The sequence below is a fragment of the Schistocerca piceifrons genome, chromosome X (genome assembly GCF_021461385.2).
Source record: "Schistocerca piceifrons isolate TAMUIC-IGC-003096 chromosome X, iqSchPice1.1, whole genome shotgun sequence".
NCBI lineage: Eukaryota > Metazoa > Arthropoda > Insecta > Orthoptera > Acrididae > Schistocerca > Schistocerca piceifrons.
Window position 1 is genome coordinate 97,748,218 of NC_060149.1, and position 21,864 is coordinate 97,770,081.

The 21,864-nt window shown below is 44.2% G+C and overlaps 1 pseudogene; it reads right to left on the reverse strand.

Annotated features, from left to right (window-relative positions):
• Positions 1–729: 729 nt before the first annotated feature.
• On the reverse strand, positions 730–847 carry LOC124723362 (annotated as a pseudogene).
• Positions 848–21,864: the final 21,017 nt, after the last annotated feature.

Below are 21,864 nucleotides of genomic sequence, written 5' to 3' on the forward strand. Positions count from 1 at the left end.
GATATCAACTTACTACACAGGAAACGTATAGTAACACAAAATCCCCTCACCAGGAATAAGGAAAAAATCATGTTTAAATTCTTGTGCGGTAAGTTCAAATGGTTCAAATGGCTCTGAGCACTATGGGACTTAACTTCTGAGGTCATCAGTCCCCTAGAACTCAGAACTACTTAAACCTAACTAACCTAAGGACAACACACACATATCCATGACCGAGGCAGGATTCGAACCTGCGACCGTAGCGGTCGCCCGGTTCCAGACTGTAGCGCCTAGAACCGCTCGGCCACACTGGCCGGCTGTGCGGTAAGTCCTACCAGCGATATTGTTCAGTAGAAGAAATCCAGATAAATTTCAAACTCATTGTTACAACCCGTTAATGACGCAAATACACTAAGTTTGGCATAATATTTGATGCAATGATGAAAAGGTTGTGTAAATAGATAAACATGCTGATGCCATATGAGAAAAAGTGAAGTATAAATAAGACACATCGATGTATTATTCACGAGAACAAACCAAAAAGTACGAAGAAACCCGCAGCTTATGAGAAAAAACTAAAAACTAAACTCCTTCCGACACAGGTCATATAGACCCAACGGTACCGACCGGCCGCCGTGTCATCCTCAACCCGTAGACGTCACTGGATGCGGATATGGAGGGGCATGTGGTCAGCACAACGCTCTCCCAGCCGTGTGTCGGTTTTCGAGACTGGGCTGAGTGTACCCCTATTGCCAACAGCGCCCGGCAGATCGGATGGTCACCCATCCAAGTGCTAACGCAGCCCGACAGCGCTTAACTTCGGTAATCTAACGGGAACCGGTGTTACCACTGCGGCAAAGCCGTTGGCCAGCTTATGAGAACTTAAACTAAAAAAATCCCAACAAAATCTCTGGAACTATAAAGAACAAAGTCATTTACACTCAACCTATTTAATAAAAAGATCCATAAACTCAGGCTGAAAATAAGTACTGAGATCTGAAGATGTTCACTATAGGCTGAAATCGATAGCCTAACATCAATTTTTGTTATATTGTACTGGAATTAAAGAAATACATTCCAGAAAAAAAACTGAGATCTTAAAAATGTCATACACCATAATATTCAACCTATTCAACAATGCAAACCAGTACACAAAACTTCGAATCTGCACTCGAATAATGCTTCTGGGAGGCAATGGTTTATCTCCCTGGAGTACCATTTGTAAACTGGATTTCAGCAGGTTGCGTGTGCTCAAAATAAATTCTCAAAGACCTCTTATGGCAAAATCGGCAGATATACAGGGTGTAACGGATATAAGTGCAGATATCTCAACTGCTGACTGAGGACAGTGTACTACACAACATCCCATCAGTATTTACGTCATTTGCAGACTAATACTTGTAGCTACTACAAATCATATGTTTTTAGGTTGGGTAGTACCCAAAGTACTTGTAGTGATATCAAGGCATTAATGCTTACTTTTCCCTGGGCAGCAGGTCGGGTGTTGAAGTGCGGACGCGTGGACACACAAACGTTAGCCTATCCTGACAAGTGTACTCCATTTAGTGATGCAGTTGCGACTGTGCAGAAAACATTGGATGATAAAGTCTGTGACATGTTTGTGGGAAGAACGTTCGACGCAACGGAAAAACAACCAACACACTGATGTGTGTACATATGACGGTACGACATACAAAAATATATGCACTTATACCTGTTACATCCTGTATAAGAGTTAAAAAAAACGATAAAGACAAACTACGAGGGATTATAGAATGTGTTATGAGGGACAAGTTGAGGATAGGATCTCATATCGGGGAACGTCACCAAAAGATGCTACAGAGCGACGTTGTTAGAGAGGGAAACGATGGTATCAGAGCAGCAGACTGGAGCGTCTGCGCTCTTCAGTCTTGTTGGACAGGCGTGATGTACCGGGTGCTGACAGACTCACTGCGAACAGCCCCGTTTACGACACGTCAGTGCACAAGCTTATTTTTGCTGCCGAAATGATGGCCTAGATTCCGGCCTCTGTCCATATAATTTCAACGCTCTGCAGTGTTGTTGGATGACTTTTCCCGACATGGGTTTCTGCCCTTAATTTATTCCTCACGGCTCGTTCCATAGCCCCACGAGGATTGTCGTAAGAATTTCATATCACAAAAGTGGCGTTAGTAGTGCCACTGTGAGGAAGCAAATCAGGTTTACCTGAAATACTCACTGTAACGATCGTAAGCGTTTGTTACCTTTGAGATTTTAAGTGGGCTACGAAAAGCGATATTGCTGAAACACTTAGTAGGAATGCAGTCACTGTCCCTGCTTGTTGGCATTGGTGGGGATGAGAATTTATGGTCGCAAGACGACCGGCCTCGGAGCGGCCACGAGGAAGACCATTGTGTTTTGCTTATGGCTCTGGCGCATCGTACTGCATCTGTAGCACAATTTGAGCTGCAGTTGGCACCTCAGTGACATGACTGTTATAAATCGGTTACTTCAAGGACAGCTTCGAGCAAGATGTCCTATAGCGTTCATTCCACTGACCCCAAACCAACACTATTTGCGACGTCAATGGCGTCAAGAGAGAGCTCACTGGGGGGGGGGGGGCAGGTGTACGTCTTTTGTGTTTTCTGATGAAACATGATTCTACCTCGGTACCAGTGATGGCCGTGTGGTGGTTAGGAGGAGGGCAATTGAGAGCCAGCAACCAACCTGTCCACGTGCTAGACACAATGGACCTACACCTGCAGTTATGGTTGGAGGGTGCGATTTCGTAATACAGGAGAAGCACTCTCGTGGTTATCCCACCCACCCTGACTCTAAATCTGTACGTCAGGCTAGTGATCCGACCTGTTGTTCTGCCGTTGATGACGAGCATCGCAGGGACTCTTTTTCCAACAGGATAACGCTTGTACACATGTCGTTGTTGTAACTCAACTTACTCTACAGAGTGTCGACATGTTGCCTTGGCCTGTTTGATCACCAGGTCAGTTTCCAATCGGGTACATATGGGACATCATCGGACAATGCCAACGACATACACACACCACTTTAACCGACTTTAACCGACCAAGGGCAACAGGCATGGAACTCCATCCCACAAACTGACATACGGCATACGTTTGTATGCTTGCATTCAACATTGTAGCCATCACACCGGTTGTTAATGTACCAGCATCTCACATTTTCGATAGGAACTCTGGTGCTTACATTAACCTGTCATTCTGCAATGTTAATTACTTAAACATGTTAACTAGACAAATGTATCCCCGAAATGTCATTACTCTACCTTAATTATTTTCTGGTGTTGCATTTTTTCCCGTCAGTATATACACTATGTGATCAAAAGTATCCGGACACCTGGCTGAAAATGACTTACAAGTTCGTAGCGCCCTCCATCGGTAATGATGGAATTCAGTATGGTGTTGACTCACCCTTAGCCTTGATGGCAGCTTCCACTCTCGCAGGTATACATTCAGTCAAGTGCTGGATGGTTTCTTCGGGAACGGCAGCCCATTTTTCACGGAATGCTGCCCTGAGAAGCGGTATCGATGTCGGCCGGTGAGGCCTGGCACGGCGTTCCAAAACATCCCAAAGGTGTTCTGTACGATTCAGGTCAGGAATCTGTGCAGGCCAGTCCATTAGAAGGATGTAATTGTCGTGTAACCACTCCACCATAGGCTGTGCATTATAAACAGGTGCTGGATCGTGTTGAAAGATGCAATCGCTTCCACGAATTGCTCTTCAACAGTGGGAAGCAAGAAGGTGCTTAAAACATCAATGTAGGCCTGTGCTGTGATAGGGCCACGCAAAACTACAAGGGGTGCAATCCCTCTCCATGAAAAACACGACCACACCATAACACCACCGCCTCCGAATTTTACTGTTGGCACTACACACGCTGGCAGACTACTTTCGCCGCGCATTCGCGATACTCTCACCTTGCCATTGGATCGCCACATTGTGATCGTGACTCGTCACTCAACACAACGTTTTTTCACTGTTCAATCGTCCAATGTTTACGCTCCCTTACACCAAGCGAGGCGTCGTTTGGCATTTACCAGTGTAATGTGTGGCTAATGAGCAGCCGCTCGACCATGATATCGAAGTTTTCTCACCTCACACCTAATTTCATAGTACTCTCAATGGATCCTGATGCAGTTTGAAATTTCTGTGTGATGGTCTGGATAGATGTCTGCCTATTACACATTACGATATTTTTCAACTGTCGGCGGTCGCTGTCTGTCAACAGACGAGGTCGGAATGTACACTTTTGTGCTCTACGTGGCCCTTCTCGTTTCCACTTCAATATCACGTCGGAAACAGTCGAGCTAGGGATGTTTAGGGGTGTGGAAATCTCGCGTACAGATGTATAGCACAAGTGACACCCAATCACCTGACCACGCTCTACGTCCGTGAGTTCCGCGGTGCGCCCCATTCTGCTCTCTTATGGTGTCTAATGGCTACTGACGTCGGTGATACGGAGTACCTGGCAGTAGGTGGCAGCACAATGCACCTAATATGAAAAACATATGTTTTTAGGGGTGTGGGGATACATTTGACCACACACACACACACACACACACACACACACACACACACACAGTGATGAGTCAAAACAATGTGAGCACTGCCCACCCGAGTTGAATACCACCTGGTGTCACCGCGTGCACGAGACGCAAGCGGAGCCCAGACGGATTCGAAGCAACGAATAGGGCCGCGAATAGGGAAATTCACTAAAATCAGGGATTTTAACAAGTACCCGTTAGGCTTGTCCCTGCGCATGGGAACAAATATGTCGGAACCGGTTGTTCGCGTGCTACTGCCTTGAGTGTCTATGGACAATATCCGAAGGACAGTGGAAGCACGAGTATTCAGTACGACACTGGACGTCTACACCTCATCACAAAAAGTGGAAGTCGAAGTCTTTCCCGCTATATAAAGCAGGACAGGCGGTGACCTGTAACACGTATAATGTCAAAGGAGAATGCTGGTGCAGTCACAAATGTTTCAGAGCACACTACTCACCTCACATTATCGTACATGGAACCCCACAGCAAACGACTCCTATGTGTTCCCATGTTTACCCAACAACCTCGCCAATTACAACTACAGAGGTCAATAGATCATGGCGGACGGACCGCGTATCAACGAAAACGTGTCGCTTGGTAGGATGATTCACAGTTATAGTTACACGAGGTCGATGGTCGTGTCTGGATATGCCATCATTCGTGAGAACAGCTGCTGGAAACATGCACCGCGCCACAGACTCAGGCAGGTGGGGGCAGTATTATGGTGTGGGGGGAACTCATCCGGGCTTCCATGGAACCTACGGCAGTAATCGAAAGCACCATGGCAGCTGTGGACTACGTGAATATTATTGCAGGTCACCTGCGTCCCTTCATGGTCAATTTCCTCCCGACATCGATGGTATATTTAAGTAAAATATGTATATGTCACGAGGCCAGAATCGTGGTGCAGCGGTAAGAGCAGCATGATAATGAACTAACATAGAAATCTCGGTCTCTAAATTCGTCTGGTATGCACCCAATGGAAGACATGTAGGACGTTACTGGGAGCCAACTGCGCGCCCCCAGACCATCGGCAAAAATTTTCGGGAATTTCATAACGTGTGCGTAGACATCTTGTCACATGCCTCCGGAAACCTACAAGGGACTTGTTAAATCCATGCCGCGCAGAATCACTGTTGCATTGCATTCCAGTTCCACAAAGTTTGAGTCCATCAGTGTATATCTATAAGCAGGATGATTCAGTCTCTTTTGGATGCCAGTATAAACCGAGGTGTTAAAAGTCATGGGATACGTCCCAATATCGTGTCGGACATCCTTTTTCTCAGCGTAGTGCAGCAACTCAACGTGGCATGAACTTAACAAGTCGTTGGAAGTCCCCTGCAGAAATGTTGGACCATGCTACCTCATAGCCGGTCATAATTGTGAAAGTGTTGTCGGTGCAGGATTTTGTGCACGAACTGACCTTTCGATACGTCCCCCATCCTACGGGTGACTAAATTATTCGTTCTAATTGCTCAGAATGCCCTTCAAACCAGTAGCGAACAAATGTGACTCGGTGACATGGTGCATTGTTATCGATATAAATACATTCATTGCTTGCTAATATGAAGTCCGTAAATGGTTGCAGATGGTCTCCAAGTAGCCGAACATAACCATTTACCGTGAATGATCGATTTATTTGGACCAGAGGACCCAGTCCAATCCATGTGAACACAGCCCATGCCATTATAGAGCCTCCACCAGCTTGCATAGTGCCCTGTTGACAACTTGGGTCCATGGCTTCGTGGGGTCTGCACCACTACCGAACCCTAACAACTGAAATCAGTACTAATCTGACAAGGCCACGATTTTATAGTCTTCTAGGGTCCAACCGATATGGTCACGAGCCCAGGAGAGGCATTGCAGGTGATGTCATGCTAACAGCAAAGGCACTCGTGTCGGTCGTCTGCTGCCATAGCCCATTAACGCCAGATTTACCCGCGCTGTCCAAACGGATACGTTCGTCGTAAGTCCCGCATGGATTTCTGCAGTTATTTCAAGCAGTATTGCTTGTCTAGTAGCACTGCCAACTTCACGCAAATGCCGTTGCGCTCGGTCGTTAAGTGACGGCCGTCAACCACTGCGTTGTCTGTAGTGAGAGGTAATGGCTGAAATTTAGCATTCTCGGCACATTCTTGATACTGTGAATTTCAGAATACTGAATTCTCTAACGATTACCGAAATGGAATGTCCCATGCCTCTAGTTCCAAGTACCATTCCGGGTGAAAAGTCTGTTAATTCCTGCCATAATCACGTAGGTAACCTTTTTACATGAATCAGCTGAATATTAATGACAATTCCGTCAGCGCACTGCTTTTTTATGCCACGTGAACGCTATACTACCGCAATTTGCATATCTGCATAACGCTGTCCCACGACTTTCGTCGCGTCAGAGTATGTAACGTGTGCTCAGATTGTAATTTTTATACCACGTACGGTTAGCGTGATGTTAAGTAGCTGGCAGAACCATCAGAAACATTCAATCGGAAGTTTTCCACGAATAAAAGGAAGCAGAGAGGTACTCCATTCACATTTGCTTGGAGAAGAGGCTGCGTGTCTTCGGTGTGACAGGCGACTTGCTACTGCCAAGGGAAGCCTAAGAGCCTCAGGCTTTTTCCTCGCAGAATGAAAACATTGACACTTTGTGAATGCCTTAAAGACCGAACTGCCGCTCTGTTGGAGCATGAAAGGAAGCATGAAGAGCGCGCCGAGCTTCTTAGCGCCGCCGTCGCTTCCAAAGAAACGACCAGCTTTCACGCAAGTGACTCTGTTCTGCTAACAGTATCAGGGGGTACATTTTTAAAAAAGTTTGCGACCTTTCCTTCGTTTTTGTTTGCCGTCTTAAATTCACCAACATTTGATTGCATTCTTGACTATGAGCACTGAATTACATATAGCCTGCACAGCATACTTTAAAATGTCTGCTTTTTCGGATTTTCCCAGACTGACACAAATTTGCCGCGAGATTAGTGGAGAAAATTTAATATATTCTGTCTGTGGCAGGAATGGGCATATGCTATCGTCTGATAAAGAAATGCCTAAGTCCTTTTTAAATGCAAAATGAGATGCAAAATATGCTTCACTAGAAAGATCGGAGAAAAAACTAAGCGTATCGCTCGATTTCAGTTTACTGTTGTTAAAATTGAATTAATACATACTGAACGTCGTTTCAGTTTTTAAACAAGAAATAGGTGGAACATTTTAAGCTCCAACAAATATTTCATCCGTTTGATTCACTCATTTTATGAATTATAGTCTTATTATCGATCCGTGAGAGACGGAATTCACTAGCAGTCTCTAATTTTGCGTTCGGTAGCTGAGGAAAAGCGCACGATGGAATAGTGTGATACTAATCAAGAATGCGGAAGAGTCGTAAACTGCGATAATTATAAGAATTTTAGTGTGCCCTATGGCCAATGTAATTGTATCTGTTTTAAAATGTAAATATATTTATCCTGCTACGAAGTCAGACTCTCTGCAAAATCTCTATCTTTATATATTACAGCAACGTATGTATGAGTGGCAGTCAAATGAAAACGAGACAAATGGAAAAAAAATAAGTAAACTATTTATTGTATCGAAAGTAATCGGCATAAGTGTTTATTCATTTATCTGACCCTGTGACAATACGGTCAATGCCTTCATGGAAAAATCTTTTGGTTGCTTACAGAATGATGATCGCACCCAGCCGTGTACCTCTTCGTCTGAAGCATATCGACGGCTACAAATGTGTTTCTCAGGACTTCCAATATATGTAAATCGCTTGGGGAGAGTTCGGAACTGTATGGAGGATATGTATGGGTAAAGGCTTCTGAAGTGAACTTCTGCAGCGTACTCGAAATAATCTTGGCAACATGTGGATCTGCCCATATGTTGCCAAGATTGTTAAGAGTACGATGTAGAAGGTTCGCTGGGAAGTCCTTACACATACTCCATACAGTCCCAATCTCTCTCCATTAGATTTCCATACTTTTGGAGTCGTGAAGAGAGGAGATCGTGGCCATCGATGTTTCGAACGAAGAGATTCACGCTTGGGTACAAGAAAAGCAACCGCAAACATCTTTCCATGAACGTACTGGACTTCTTGTCTCACAGTGGGATAAATAAATTAACATTTACGGTGATTACTTTCGAAATAATAAATAGTTTACTTGATTCTTTCCATGTGTCTCGCTTTCATTTTATTTCCCCTTATACACTGTTCAAAATAATTAGGCGAATATGAGTTTGGGCGTCTGCCGTACTCCATTCATTACTAACTGAGAACTGGGCGTGTTACCATATTATACCTTTATCTTCCACAAATTAAGTACACAACAAGACATCAATACATACTCGTTCATTTACATAATAAGAACTGAAATGCCCGACAGGTGTCGAAAGAAAACAGTCATCCCATCATCTTGGGTGCTTTTCATTGGACTTTTAAACCTTCAGTAACATGTATGCCCTCCGTGGGCGTTTATCATCCCCTAAGAAGTACGTGGCATTCCCCATACACGTCACCAGAGGTCACCGTCTGGTATGCATTCCCATTCTTCAGTGAGAGAGTTCTTGGAGAGTCTGTTGTGGAACAGGCAGACCACGAACACGCCGGTCAAGAATGTCCGTCATGTGCCTGATGAAGTTTAGGTCGGGTGTCATTGCTGACCATTCCATTACTTCAATGATCAGGTTTCACAAGACATCCATGCTAACACTCGCCATATAGACTCAGACACTAGAAGGAGTTCAGCGCCATCACCGTATGCAGCAGCCACCACATGGTCCGACAGGATCTCTTCGATGTACTTCCTGGCGGTAATGCGAACATGGTCAACGACAAGATCCATATGGCTGTCATCACTGAACCCTCCCCATAAGCCGGCCGGTGTGGCCGAGCGGTTCTAGGCGCTTCAGTCTGGAACCGCGCGACCGCTACGGTCGTCGTAGGTTCGAATCCTGCCTCGGGGATGAATGTGTGTGATGTCCTTAGGTTAGTTAGGTTTAAGCAGTTCTAAGTCTAGAAGACTGATGATCGCAGATGTTAAGTCCCAAAGTGCTCAGAGCTATTTGAACCTCCCCATAACATCAGAGAACCTTGGAAGTCTCTCTATTTCTTAGACAAAATTTGGCAGGTGCCGCTCACCACGGGTCTCCTCACACGAGCACGGCCATCACCTTGCATGAGAAGATATCTGGACTCGTATGTGAATAACACGTTTCGCCAGTAACGAAGTTGCCAGTTGACATAGGAACGGCAGACCCGAAGGTGAGCTGCGAGATGTTGCCATGTCAAGCGGGGTACTCGACGAGGACGGCTGGGTCGTTAGAACCTTTCTCGTAACCGGTTCCTTACAGTCTGATCAGACGCAGGGGCACCAGTGGACCTTCTGAGATCGTCTTTCAGTCCTTTGGCGGTTGCCATATAGTGCCACAATGCAAAGATGTCCAGATATCGGTCTTCACGTGGGGTTGTAATCCGTCGGCGACATTGTCCAAATTGCCTTGTGTACCGACCCGTCTACCTGTTGCGTGTCGAAAACCTATGGATGACAGGTGGAGAGACATTGGCATCTGCAGCAACACGACGGAAAGTCCACCTTTCTTGGTTCAAACAGAGCGCCATTGCAGTTTGTACTGTATTAAGATGTCGCATTGCACGTATTTGGTTGAATACAACATCTACAAATGACGACCGCCGTCTGTCTACCTCACTAGAGAACAATGGGGCACCGGTATCCACTTTCTTCTGAGGGCTTACCTGGCACTGTAATGCATAACACAGCCGATAGATGGTGACTGACCTTAGTTGTTACATACATTGAGAGGGGGGATCTCATGCTATGGAATATGACCTTAGGTACCGCCTATATCAAAATACATTTAACATAAAGCATGTTGATACCCATATTCCCACAATTCATTTGAGCTATGTATGTATGGATGTGTGTTCCCCTCCTCCTAAACCACCGGATTGATTTCAGCCAAACTTCTTGCACATATCACTTACTGTTCGGAAAGCAGCACTGTGGGGATAAGAACCGACATACCTCTCCAAGGGATAGGAGCGAATGGCCGCTCGGAGCCGTAGCAGCATAGTTACAGTCAGTTGCTGGTCAAGGGGTCCTGCCAGGTGACACGAAATGTCATCCAGGAGCGTGGATTCTTCCAAGAGGGTCGCTTGCAGTGACTGCTTGCAGATCTCTGTGCCTCCGGTGGTGAGGTCTGCAAGTAAGGGTCAATCTTACAGAGCTGTGATAACTTCATGTAGCTGTCGGAGCCAGTTACAACATCCCTCTTTCCAAGAGACAGCACGTAGGAGTGGAATCAGCCTTGTTTGTACCGGCTCCACTTCAGATGCGGGGTAGCATCTGCTAAAGCTGGGTCCAGATAAACTGCTATTTGAGGTGGATCTGGGAGGGTATGCGTCTTGACCTCGACGACCTCAGGCTGGATAGGGGCTGACATAGTGGGGTCCCTGCCACTTATGGGTGACAGGCATGGGACTACTGATGATGCAACAGAGAAAGTTGTGGGTGCTGGAACCCAGTTCAAATGGTTCAAATGGCTCTGAGCACTATGGGACTTAACATCTGTGGTCATCAGTCCCCTAGAACTTAGAACTACTTAAACCTAACTAACCAAAGCACATCACACACATCCATGCCCGAGGCAGGATTCGAACCTGCGACCGTAGCAGTCGCGCGGTTCCGGACTGAGCGCCTAGAAACGCTAGACCACCGCGGCCATCTGGAACCCAGTCCATAATCCATAGGTCACTAGGGGTCTAACCCCAACGGTGAAGAACTCATGAGACCAGGACTACAAGTTATGTTGAGTAGGTAGGGATGCCAGAGGTGACCTGGGGCGCGACTGGTTATGGTGGTGCCTCCAGAGTTGCCACTCGGCGGAGCCCTCGTATCTCCAGTGGCATTGTGGAACCCTGATGGTAACTGGAACTCAGGATGGATGGCACACTGCTGATTGTACACAGACAAGGGCGCTGGTCTGCTACTGGTAATGGGCTGTAGACTGGAAGAGATAAGAGTGGAGTGAGGAGGATCCAAGGCTGCCTACCATGAAGCAATCCGCCTGGGCTGTTCTCTGCAACTGTTGTGACATTATAAGTGACCAAAACCAGTGGCATGGATTTCATCGGATCATCTTCTCTTCGAAAGTCTGCGCCACCTGTTCCACCTCCTGGTCGGACTGTTGATAGAGTGGCACCATGAGAAACTGTTGTATCCATTGCTGATCACAAAAATGGGAAAACTGGACAGAGGTAAACTGGGGTCACTGCCTGAGACAACGGCCTTTGGAAGGCTCTCGATGCCAAAGATTTGGAAAAGAGCCCTGACCAAGATCGCCACTGTTGTGGAACACCTAGAGCAGACATATAGAAATTTTGACTATAAGTCCACCACAGTGAACCACATTTTATGCAAGAAAGCGTCAGCAAAGTCGATGTGAGGAGGTTTGCAAGGGCCCAAAGGGGCCAGGGTGAAAACACCCTGGATAGTGGAGACTGCTTCTGAGCATACGTGGTGCAGAACTGAACGATGGTCTCAGTGTCCATGTCGATGACCAGCCAGTATGCATGACGGTGTGCCAGTTGTTGGATATGTGCCGCAATAACCTACATGTAAGAGTGCAAGTACTCTGGGGTGCAGAGCTCGGGGAATAACGACCACAGGCTGTTCATGTTCCGTTTTCAGAAGAAGGACACCACTTCAGATGGAGAATCTATGGGCTATTGTAGTTCAGCGCTGAGGCCAACCTTGCTGTATCCATTTGGCAACTGTACAGATGGTACGGTATGCATTGTTCTGAGCTGTGGCCAATGAAGCACTCAGGGGACAATCGTTAATGGGCAATGAAGAATTAGAATCCAAATATCACGACTTCCTGAGTGCTAAATTCAGGATGTGGATCTGCAGGGAGACGGGACGGAGCATCGGCGATCGTGTGGCGGATTGTTGTTTTGTATGTCGTATTTATATGCTGATCAAAGCCATGCCCACTGTTCCAGCTTTTCTGATGTCCCTTCTGGGGGGTTTGAATGCGGACCAAAGAAAGTGATCAATGATTTGTGATCTGTCAGCATAAACTTAGATTTGAACTTCCTTAGTCGTGTAAACGATTCCAATGCCTCTTCTTCAGTTTGGGAGCAGTTTAGATGTGCAGCGTTGAGTGTCGTTGAAACGAAAGTAATAGGAAGTTTGGGACCATCAACTTCCTTGTGAGATAGCACCGCACCCATACCATACTGTGAGGCATCCACACTGAGAATAAGAGGCTTCCCCAGTGAAAACGGGGCGAAGCGAGGTACCGACTGCAGTGGTCGTTGAAGCATTTGAAAACTTGTGTTTCACTCTGGATGCAACTGGAATTTAGGCTCTTTCTTCTGCAACTCACTGAGTAGGTAGGACATTTTTGTGACCTGCGGAATGAAACGGCCGTAGTAGCTTATTTTTCCAACAAATATTCGCAGTTCCTTGAGATGCCAGACCCTGGCCATGTTCTCTATGACATTGATGTGCTTCTTGGTGGGATGAATGCCCTGCTTGATGGTTATAGACCTACAGTATACAACGGATTGCTGAAAATATTTGCACTTCCGGAGGTCACATTATAGGTCTGCAGCAGTCAATCGAGGAAATGAAGTTCCAAATACTTCCCTATGGTGTCATCCAGATAATTGCAACACGAAGGAATGTCCATATCAGCTGCTCAAAATAACGCTGGACTACTGTCGGAGCGTTGGAAATACCAAACGGCAAACGCTTACACCAGTAGCGGTCAAATGGAGTGTTGATCACCAACAGATCCCAGAGCCCACGTGTAACAGTAACAGGAACTATGCCTCTGACAAATCAACTGGAGTACAATTGTCACTGCTGAGTAACTTTGAAAACACATCTTCCAGGCGCGGAGTTGGATAGTATGAATGAACACCTGGTATTTAACGGCCTTGTAATCGCCACATAATCGGAGAGAGCCATCCGCTTTTTATACTGTGATGAGGGGAGAGACCCGTTTGCTCGATGAGACAGGGGTAATCACTTCAAGGTTCTCCAATCTGTCCAATTCCTCTTTAAGCGCATCCCATAGGGTGTGCGGTATCGGCCGCGCCTGTGACAAGCGAGATACTGAGCCCTATTTTAAATGAATTTTTACTTCCACATCCGTAGCCTTTATTAACAGAGGAGCGAACACACCCGAATATGAGGGAGCTCTTCAATGCCTTGGAACGGAATCTCAGTTGACACCAAAGACGTATTTTCCGAAATGGAGAAACCAAACTGTTTGAATGCATCCAAACCAAACTTGTTTCCCACACTGCCGGAATTAACGTCTAACATTGAAAGTTATTTTGAAACCTTTTTATAAGGGATTTCTATAGCGAAAACACTTTTCAAGTATATTTCATGGCCAGTTAATGAAGTTGCTCAGTTGCTCTCCTACGAAACGGTTTAACCTAGGAGAACGTAACGCAAGATACGAGGGTTGGAGACAAATTAAGAAACACCAAAAACGCAAAACATTACCATGCCTAATGCGGTGTAGGAGAACCGTTAGCATTAAAAAAAGCTTCCATTTGTCTCTTAAAGAGAAACATAGGTCTCGTGTGGTTTCCACGGGATTTTTATACCATTTTTACGCAAAATAATGGAGAGTTCAGGTATCGGTGATGGAGGTGGGTAGCGATTACGCACCCTTCTTTCCAAGGTAGACCAAAAGTGCTCAATAATAGTGAGGGCTGGTGACTGTGGTGGACAGTGGAGATGCGACAGTTCATTCTCTGCTCACAGTGAACTGTGTGAAAAGCCCTGTCGTCTTCGAACACAGTGTTACCACTGGACAAGAAAGATTGTACCATGGGAAGGGCTTGATCAGCCCAAATGGTTATATAATCCCTGGCAGGAATGCGACCTTACAGAACAGCCATGGGGCCCATGGAATTGCACGATATGGCTACCCAAATCATCACTGAACTCCCGCCATGTTTCATTCTAGGGACACAAACCCGGTCAGAAGTTGGAAACAGTGTGAAACAAGACTCATCCGGCCAAACAACTCTCTTCCCGCAGTCTCTGGCGGACGCACATCCACAATTCTCCCGCAAAGTTAATTGATTAATATTAAAATAAGAGATAATTTAGTTAATATTACATTTTAGTCTAGTGCATTTACTTCTTCGCTAAGCTATCTATTGAAGATTTCGCTTTTACGAACGTATTTGAAGCGAAGAGAAAGTATTTCCTAAAGGCCGACAGTCGTTAATTTTGTTTACATTTTATGCTTAAATTTCGTGCGAGTGTAGATCTTTATTTATTTATTTTTGACTAGACTTAGCGGCTCAAAGTTAAATTAATTCGTATTTGTCATATAGAGTTCAGACAGGTAATTAAAACTTTCTAAAGTAAGTTTAAAATTTTGTTTACATTAGCGTTTAGTTGCGTATTAGTACAGGCTACGGAACTTCAGTGCTCTTGTGCCAAGTTATTCTCTGCTTTTGTGTAAATTTTGTGTAAATTTTGCATAATTTTTTCTATCAAACCATGTGTGACAAATGTAGTGATTGCCCTAGAAATCTGAAGGAGGGAGTGTTCTGTAAAGACTGTAGGTTATGGCTTCATTGCGGCGAATGTAGCGGCGAGGAAACCGGGGTAGATAATGAGGCTCTTCCATGACAATGTAGGTTAGGTAGAAAGAAAAGGCTGAATTAGAAAACGCGAATTTGGAACTATGTAGGCCACGGGAGGAAAGAGAGACGGGGTGCTGGGAAAAGGTAGCAAGCAGAGGGCGAAAAAGGGACACTGTAGAAAAAAAATTTTTGAAGTTCAGTTAGTAATTCAGTTTGGCTTGCTATATGAAGTAGAAGAGGAACGGCCTCATCCAGATGTAGTTGAATGTAGGTTGAAGCAGAATATTACCTTAAAAAAAAGACAGGTCGAGATCAAATCAAAACAGGAAAAGAGGAATTCTGATTCTAGGTAGCAGTCATGGAAGGGGTGTAGGCAAGCATCTTCAGGATACCACGTCACACGTTTTGTGAAACAAAGTGCTAACCTTAGCAAGATAACAGAAAACTTAGATCAGCTATGCAGGGACTTTGAGAAGGAAGATCAGGTAATTATATTTGGGGGAGCAGGAAACAGCCTGCCTAAGAATCCAAGATACAGTATTAGGAGTGACCTGGAGGAGAAATTGGGCACATAGATGTGGGATTGTGGGATTTGTGGAGGTCTTTCAGCACCATATTGGCCATGGGTAAACACTGCTGTATGGCATGTTAACACTGAGCTGAACAGGATGCTCCATACAGGGGTAAAACCTCACGTAAGTGTTGTTCCAGTTGATGCTATTGGTAGGCGGGGATACACTACACGTGGCCCGCACCTAAGTAGGAAGGGGGAAGATAAGGTAGCTTCTCTACTAGCTGGTATTGTAAGGGGGCCACAGTCACACAAAGGATGATCCCTGTGGTTAATGGGACAAGGCAGACAGGTGTTTTAGATTAAAGTCAAAGTCCAGACACACAAAATTCAGGAAAAACAGAATAAAAGATGCTTCACTAACACTAAATAGCGATAAAGCTAATGATGATAATGAAGTCCCATACTCCTGGACAGAGCGTAGGGGAACGATGCGGGAGACCCGCACTGCCGTACTAGGCAAGGTCCTACGGGAGGTGGTTTGCCATTGCCTTCCTCCGACAGTAATGGGGATGAATGATGATGATGAAGACGACACAACAACACCCAGTCATCTCGAGGCAGGTGAAAATCCCTGACCCCGTCGGAAATCGAACCTGGGACCCCGTGCTCAGGAAACGAGAACGCTACCGCGAGACCACCAGCTGCGGACGATAAAGCTAAGGGTAGTATCAATTTACTTCATCAAAATATCATAGGAATAAAAAATAAAGTAGATGAGCTGTTAGGGTGTTTAGATGATCTCAAAAATAAGAATGAGATTGATATACTTTGTCTTTCTGAACACCATGTCACTGTGGGGATTTAAAATGTCAGTATAAATGGGTGTATTTTAGCATCTTTAACTTGCTAATATAGCACTGATAAAGGAGGAGTTGCCATTTATACAAAACAAGGGTATAAGTACAAAACTTTAGAAGTAAGCAAATTTTGTGTTGACCAGCACTTTGAAGGTTGTGCACGTGCAAGTGAACTACAGCTAGATAATGTAGTGTTGATATTAGCAACAGTGTACAGGTCCCCGGCAACGGCCTTGCCGCAGTGGCTACACCGGTTCCCGTGACATCACCGATGTTAAGCGCTCTCGGGCGTTGTCGGCACTTGGATGGGTGACCATCCAGGCCGCCATGCACTGTTGCCATTTTTCGTGGTGCACTCAGCCTCGTGATGCCGATTGAGGAGCTACTCGACCGAATAGTAGCGGCTTCGGTCAAGAATACCATCATAATGACCGGGAGAGTGGTGTGCTGACCCCAGGCCCTCCTATCCACATCCTCCACTCAGGATGAAATGGCTCTGAACACTATGGTACTTAACATCTATGGTCATCAGTCCCCTAGATCTTAGAACTACTTAAACCTAACTAACCTAAGGACATCACACAACACCGTCATCACGAGGCAGAGAAAATCCCTGACCCCGCCGGGAATCGAACCCGGGAACCCGGGGGTGGGAAGCGAGAACGCTACCGCACGACCACGAGCTGCGGACCACTCAGGATGACACGGCGGTCGGATGGTCCCGGTAGGCCACTCGTGGCCTGAAGACGGAGTGAGTACAGGTCCCCATTAGGAGATTGAGAGCTACTCATGAAAAAGTTTGACTCCCTATTATGCTCTCTGTCAGACCAAAAGAAGAAGTTATAAATCTGTGGTGATTTCAGTGTAAAGTTTTGAAGCAATTCTGATAGGAAAAGTGAACTAGAAGTGTTATTAATGACATAGAACTTAGAATCAGTGATCAGCTTTCCTAAATGTATATCTCAGGACAGTAGCACTCTAATAGATAATGTATTTGTACAGTAAGAGGATTTTAGACTAACACATGCTTTCGCTGAGATAAATGGATTACCAGACCATGATGCACAATTGATTAACTTACAAAACCTAGCAGAGTGGACAGTTCAGAAACCATTACGTAGAAGTGTAAGGCTGGTCAACCTGGTATCTACAGACCACTTCAGAAAAAGTTTAAGAAATGTTAATAGGGGAGATGTATATAATGAGCCAAATGCCAATGATAAATGCACTATATTTCTTGATAAATATGTATTTCTTTTAGAACATAATTGCCCCAAAAAATTACTGAAAGTAACTCCAAAGAGTTTTCAAGGATTTCTATAGGAATTAAAGTGTCTTCAGAAAGAAAAAGAAAATTATATGAGACAGCAAGAATTAGCAAAGACTAAGAGTAATTTCACACTATATAAACTATTGTAACGTATTGAGAAAAAGTTAGGAATTTAAGGGGATGGGACCTGGATAAACTGAAAGAACCAGAGGTTGTAGAGAGTTTCAGAGAGAGAATGATTGACAAATATAGGGGAGAGAAGTACAATAGAAGAAGAATGGGTAGCTTGGAGAGAGGAAATAGTGAAGATAGCAGAGGATCAAGTAGGTAAAAAGACGAGGGCTAGTAGAACTCCTTAGGTAACAGAAGAGATATTGAAATTAACAGATAAAAGGAGAAAACATAAAAATGCAGTAAATGAAGCAGGCGAAAAGGAATATAAGCGACTTAAAAATGAGATCGACAGGAAGTGCAAAATAGCTAAGCAAGGGTTGCTAGAGGGGAAATGTAAGGAGATAGAGGCACATATCATTAGGGGTAAGATAGATACCGCCCTACAGGAAAATTAAAGAGGCCTTTGGAGAAAAGAGAACCATCTGTATAAGCTCAGATGGAAAACCAGTCCTAAGCAAAGACGAGAAAGCAGAAAGATGGAAGGAGTACATAGAAGGTCTATACAAGGGCGATGTACTTGAGGGTAGTATTACAGAACTGGAAGAGGACATAGATGAAGCTGAGATGGAAGATATGATACTGTGTGAAGAATTTGACAGAGCACTGAAAGACCTAATCCACAAAAAGGCCTCAGGAATAGACAACATTCCATTAGAGCTACTGATTGCCTTGGGAGAGCCAGCCATGGCAAAACTCTACCATCTGGTGAGCAAGATGTATAAGACAGGCGAAATACCCTCAGACTTTAAGAAGAATATAATAATTCCATTCCCAAAGAGAGCAGGTGTCGACAGGTGTGAAAAGTACCGAACTATCAGTTTAAGAAGTCATGGCTGCAAAACATTAACACCCAATTCTTTACAGACTAATGGAAAAACTGGTAGAAGCCGAACTCCGGGAAGATCAGTTTGGATTCCGTAGAAGTGTTGGAACACGCGAGGCAATACTTACCCTACATAGCGATCAAATCAAAATTGTCTCTATAATCCTACATTAACCCTTTATTAGTATTTTTATGTAAAAATTTGTACTTAGCCCGTTTTGAAACCGAATGGGCCAGTTAGCCGCTTCTGCAACCGCATCGGCGGCCATGATGGAATGCAGTCGGTTGCAAAACCAGGCGAAAAATGGCGATGTCGTTAAGAATGGTAGACTACAGTAGTATACTAAAATAATGTGAAAAGAAGAAAATTAAACGAACAAAGTGTTGAAATACTGTTTTATTTTCAATATTTAAAAAGATTGAAACCTTTACATAAGAAAACTAAACATTAACTACTGCAAGGTACAATATTAATATTACTCAGATTTAATCACTGAATTCATTCTTAACACGTGTTATGAAAGTAGGAAATATTTGGAAACTAATCTTGGGAAAATGAAATATTGCAAAGAAACGATCACAAGGTAAAATAAAGTATTCAACGTTTAAGCTATGTTCGGAGAATCCTCGTCATCCAAGAGCTCAAAATCAAGTCCTTCATCCTCGCCGTTTTGACATTCGTCTGTTTCCATGATTTTCTAGTGCTCAAAAACATCAGTGTAGAATTTTAACTTTTCCTCTTCGGGCCATGCCTCTCCCCAGTGTAGTTATAAGAGTCGCTTGACGTCTATAATTTTAGCTTTTTTCAGTGGGACGCCTTTTGGAATCTCCTCAGGAAGAGTTTCTTTCGTAATTCTTTGCCTCTTTTAACAATATATTTCGGGTCTCCACTTTCAAAATTGAAGAATGCTTCTCCTTGCAGAAGATATAATTTTCTGTTTGCTGTCTTCGTGATGATAATTCACTCGAAGTACCAGGACCTAGGAGCTTTGATGACGTCAGTGGCGATCTTCCAGTCTCGTCCGACCCCAAATGCACCACTGAGGCGAATTTTTCCATTATACCGACGTATACTGCAGGATTTTCGATTACGCTCGGTTTTCAAAATTTTTTCTCTATGTTTTCAAAAACTCTATCAGGCGGTACAAAAGAATGACCGCCGATCGAGAACCATACTTCAACGCTATCTACGTGTACTGGAGCAGCGCACAGGTACCAGTACATCAACATCCCAATCGTTGTTGTGTTCTTGTTTTGCCCTCCGCATTCATCCGAAAACATGCGTAGTTTGGTGACACCATGCAAATTTGTGTTAATCAGTTGATGATGAAGAGGTGAAGCAATCTGATTCGACCACTTCGCAAATTCGTTCTCCTGCCAAACATAACAGGTCACATAGTCTTTCGTCTGACTGCTCGTAGAGGAACCTCGGCATACCGTCAAATTGTATAACTACATCTGTCTGGAATAATAAGCCACATGATCTGGGACTTTTGGAAAGACTAAATTTTTCTGGAAGTCATGACCTAAAATTAGTTGACCATCGATGTCTTCCTTCAGTCTTTCATAAAAAAAATCGCTCAGAACTCTGTGATTTTCAAGGAAATCATGCTTTGTAGGGACGAGCATGTAGAGCGTGTGCCAATATAAGGTGCTCCGAAGCCAATAATAAAATTATTGCAGAATATTGTGCAGTAGTAGTCATACTTTGCGTCCAGATCAGGATGTTTGTCACAGAACATTTCCCATATTATTTTTACATTTAATTCACTGGGCAAACATTGGTGATGTAGCATTTTTCCTCTGCAATAGTGACTTTCTATCGGCTTGAATTGTTCAATGTGTCTGACAACTGCATTCTTCCTATCTTCGTACAACTTCGTTCTTCTGTTACCTCCTCTTCTTTGAGGGGCTGCAGATGAGGAATCGTTCATTATACTCTGACAAATTTTGTTTAGTCTCATTTTTTTGCTCTGCAAAATCTCCATGAAAGCCGCTCTGAAAACCATGATGTTTACAGAAACTCCTTCACTTTTCTTTGGGGGCATAAACTTCGTAATTAGTTGCTTTCTTGATGCTTTGTCTCCTGTAAGTTTAGATGTTTGTGGAGATGACACAGTGACATGCTGTCGAATGTACTATAGTTGCTCTGCCATTCTCGGTTATTTTGTTCGCAAAAGTTTTGATCGATCCGTCTTACGTCCTGCATAGTGAGTTCTTTACATTTCAGCTTTCCAGTAGGATATTTACAGTTTGGCATCTGTGGGAACCCTTTCAGTCGGTACCTCCATATAAATGAAAAATTAAATTTAAAACCAAATGATAGTAGTTTTATGTCAATGCAATCAGAAGTTCAGTGTTTCTATTTCCAAGTACGTTTACTTTACAGGAAATGTGATCCACAAAAGGTTAGGCAACGTTGCTACGTCATTAATTCCAACAACATTAAACCTGTAATGAATACCTGAATATTACTATAAGCAGTTTTCTTCCTTACACTTTCGTTTGCTCGACGGTTCACTTCCATTGTTGTACATTCCGTCTTCTCTTCCTAGAAGTTGAGTTTCTCGTGGCATCTTCCCTCTCATCATTAACGCTGATCTCAGCTCTATTGTCGGCGGGTTCGTCGAAATGTACTTCAATAGTAGAAATTTCCTCTTCATTATCCTTGTCCATTTAGAACTACGCTGCAATAAAACTGTCTACAAAGTCGTTTTAAAATGCACAGTGGAACGAGTGTGCTGATAGGTCTTTTTATCATATAACAATGCCTTCTCGCACTCTCCTTCCTAAAATATAGCAACAGAAGCAAAAACATACGAGAATCTACCCAGTACTGCCAACCCAAACATTTTAGTCGTATGTAGCTAAAAGTCGAATCTTTTAAAAAGTGTGCCGGCCGCTGGTGGCCGAGCGGTTCTGGCGCTACAGTCTGGAACCGCAAGACCGCTACGGTCGCAGGTTCGAATCCTGCCTCGGGCATGGATGTTTGTGATGTCCTTAGGTTAGTTAGGTTTAACTGGTTCTAAGTTCTAGGGGACTAATGACCTCA